Here is a 4,034-nt window from a genome sequence, read left to right on the forward strand (position 1 = left end):
GAGAATTGTACAGTTATATACCAACGAACAGGACAATCTAGAAGAAATGGGTAAATGCCCAGAAAGATACAACCTTCTAAGACTGAATCAGGAAGAAATAGATAATCTAAAGAGACAAATCACTAGTAGTGAAATTGAATTTGTAATTTTAAAAAACTCCCAACAAACAAAACCCAGGACCAGTCCATTTCACAGGGGAGGTCTAGAAAATATATACAGAAAACCTAATATGTATCTTTCTCAAAATATTCCAAAAAGTTGAAGAGGATTAAACACTCCCAACTTCATTCTACGAGGCCAACATTACCCTCATACCAAAACCAGATAAAAAGGTACTACAAAAAAATAAACTTACAGTGCAATATCTCTGATGGATAGAGATGCAAAACTCTTTGACGAAATATTAGCAAACCGAATTCAACAATATGAAAAACGGGTCATACACCATGATCAAGTGGGATTTATTCCAGGGATGTAAGATGGTTCAATAGCCACACATCAATCAGTGAGAAACAACACATTAAAAAAAGAAGGATAAAAATAACATGATAAACTCAATCAATGCAAAAAAGGCATTTGACAAAATTGAACATCTATTCATCATAAAAATGCTCATGAAATTTGTTGTACAGGGAACATACCTCAACATAATAAAGGTCATTTATGACTAACCCACAGCTAACATCATACTCAAGAGTGAAGAGATGGAAGACTTTCCTATAAAATCAGCAATAAGAGAAGGATGCCCTCTCTCACCATTTATATTTAACATTACAGTGGAAGGCCTAGCCACAGCAATCAGAGAAGTAAAAGAAAAGAAAGCATCCAAATTGTAAGGGAAAAAGTAAAACTCACTATTTGCATATCACATGATACTATATATGGATAAAGCCTCCACATACAAACAAAACTAATAAATGAATTCCCTAAAGTTACAGGATACAGGATTGATATACATATATCTGTTGTTTTTCTATACAGTAATAGTGAACTATCACAAAGAGAAAGAAAGCAAGAAAAAAGTCCCTTTTAAAATAACATTGATAAACTTAGGATTAAGCACACCCAAGAGAGTGAAAGACTTATACTGTGAAAAAGTTTAAAATATTGATGAAGGAAATTAAAGCTGACACAAAGAAATGTAAAGATATCCCTTAGTCATGGATATGAGGAAATTTTATTGTTAAAATGTCCATAATACATAGGGCAATCTGCAGATTTAATGCAATCCCTTTCAAAATACCTATGTCACTTTTTAAAGAAGTAGAGCAAATAATTCTAAAATTTATATGGAATCACAATAGAATTGAATTATCAAAGCAATCTTGAGAAAAAAGAACAAAGCAAGAAATATTCACCCTTGCTGACTTCAGACTATACTACAAAGCTACAATAATCAAAATGACATGAGATCACTGGTGGAGAGAGGATGGCAGAGTAGAAGGACATGGGCTCAACCCTTAAAGAAACACCACAATCACAACTAACTACTGAACTACCACCTACAGAAAAATGCTAGACCCTACCAAAAAAGATACCCTACATCCAAAATCTCAAATGAACAGCCTAACCTTACACCTAAAGCAATTAGAGAAAGAAAAACAAAAAATCCTCACAAAGTTAGTAGAAGGAAAGAAATCATAAAGATTAGAGCAGAAATAAACAAAATAGAGATGAAGAAAACAATAGCAAAGATAATGAAACCAAAAGATGGTTCTTTGAAAAGATAAATAAAACTGACAAAGCTTTAGTCAGACTCATCAAGAAAAAAAGGGAGAGGGCTCAAATCAATAAAATTAGAAATGAAAAAGGAGAACTTACAAGGGACACCACAAAAATCCAAAGGATTGTTAGAGACTGCTACAAGCAAATATAGGCCAATAAAATGGACAACCTAGATAAACAGACAAATCCTTAGAAATGTACAATCTCCCAAGACTGAACCAGGAAAAAAATAAAAACAGACCAATCACAAGCACTAAAATTGAAACTGGGATTGAAAATCTTCCAAGAGTGCTCACCTCGCTGCTCCTCGCTTGCAGCCCTGTGCTTTGCTCCTCTCCAAACATGGCAAAAATATCCAGCCCTACAGAGACTGAACGGTGCATCGAGTCTCTGATTGCTCTTTTCCAAAAGCATGCTGGAAGGGACGGTAACAACAGCAAATTCTCCAAGGCCGAGTTACTTATCTTCATGAATACAGAGCTGGGTGTCTTCACAAAGAACAAGAAGGACCCTGGTGTCCTTGACCGCATGATGAAGAAGCTGGACCTCGACTCTGATGTACAGCTAGATTTCCAAGAATTTCTTAATCTTATTGGCGGCCTCGCTCTAGCTTGCCACGACTCCTTTATTAAGTCTAGCTCTTCCCAGAAGTAAATCGGAGGAGCCTTTGGGCCTGGCCTCCAGCTCCATTCCCTTTTCTTCAGCCTCCCAATTATCATCTACCCCTCATAGACCACACATACCCTGAGCCCAGTGCACCCACCACCCCATGCAGGTCACTCCTGCTGGTAGTAATAAAGCAATATTGTTTTTTGAAGCACACACTGTAGAGTCAGTAAATTTGTGCAAGGGAGGGAGATGATTGGGAGGAATATAAATTAGATTGATGGAAAGAGTTACCAGAAGTTGCAAAGTAAATAGTAAAAATGTATCTTGGGTGTATACATAATCATGACTAATGATACTAACATAATCATCTAAATTACTCAGACTGATGGAGAGACCCCACTTATTGTTCACTCATTAAACGCCTATACACCCCTACTACAGGCACTGTCATAGGCTTCGAAAATACAGTCAGCAAGACAGAAAAGGTCCTGCCTTCACTGAGGTTACCTTCTAATGGAGGGGAACAATAAATGAATAAACAAATAAAGAACTATGAGTGCAATAAATAAATAAATAAAATTAAGAAATAAAAACTTCCAAAAAACAAAAGTCCAGGACCTGTTGGCTTCACAGGTGAATTCTATCAAACATTGAGAGATGAGTTAACAACTATCCTTCTGAAACTATTCCAAACATATTGCAGAGGAAGGAACACTCCCAATCTTATTCTATGCGGCCACAATCACCCTGATACCAAAACCAGAAAAAGATATCACAAAAAAAGAAAATTACATGCCAATATAACAGGTGACCATAGATGCAGGATCTTCAACAGAATACTAGCAAACCGAATCTATCATTACAATCAAAGCATCATACACCATGATCAAGTGGGATTTATCCCAGTGGTACAAGGATTTTTCAATATCTGCAACTCAATCCGTGTGATACACTGCATCAACAAATTGAAGAATAAAAAGCATATGATCATCTCAATAGATGCAGAGAAAAACTTTTGACAGATTTCAACAACCCTTTTATGATAACAACTCTCCAGAAAGTGGGCATACAGAGAACATAACTCAACAGAATAAAGGCCATATATGACAAACCTACAGCTAGCATTATACTCAATAATGAAAAGCTGGAAGCATTTCCTCTAAGATCAGGAAAAAGACAAGGATGTCCACTCTCGCCAGTTTTATTCAACATAGTTTTGGAAACCCTAGCCACAGGAATCAGAGAAGAAAAAGAAATAAAGGCAATCCAAATTGGAAAAGAAGTAAAGCTCTCACTGTTTGCAGATGACATGATACTACACATAGAAAATCCTAAAGATGCTACCAGAAAAATACTAGAGCTCATCAATGAATTTGGTAAAGTTTCAGGATACAAAATTAATATACAGAAAACTATGCATTTCTATACACTAACAACAAAAGATCAGAAAGAGAAATTAAAGAAACCCTTCCGTTTACCACTGGATCAAAAAGAATAAAATACCTAGAAATAAACCTACCTAAGGAGGCAAAAGACCTGTTCTCCAAAAACTATAAAATACTGATGAAAGAAATTGAAGATGACACAAACAGAAAGATATGCCATGTTCTTGGATTGGAAGAATCAATATTTTCAAAATGACAATACTACCAAAAGCAATCTACAGATTCAATGCAAATCTTATCAAATTATCAATGGCA

The 4,034-nt window shown here is 35.6% G+C and overlaps 1 pseudogene; it reads left to right on the forward strand.

The window, feature by feature from the left end:
* The first annotated feature begins 2,018 nt into the window (after positions 1 to 2,018).
* On the forward strand, positions 2,019 to 2,547 carry LOC137216468 (protein S100-A11 pseudogene; annotated as a pseudogene).
* The last annotated feature ends 1,487 nt before the right edge of the window (positions 2,548 to 4,034 follow it).

Source organism: Pseudorca crassidens, chromosome X (genome assembly GCF_039906515.1).
Source record: "Pseudorca crassidens isolate mPseCra1 chromosome X, mPseCra1.hap1, whole genome shotgun sequence".
In the NCBI taxonomy this organism is placed as follows: Eukaryota; Metazoa; Chordata; class Mammalia; order Artiodactyla; family Delphinidae; genus Pseudorca; species Pseudorca crassidens.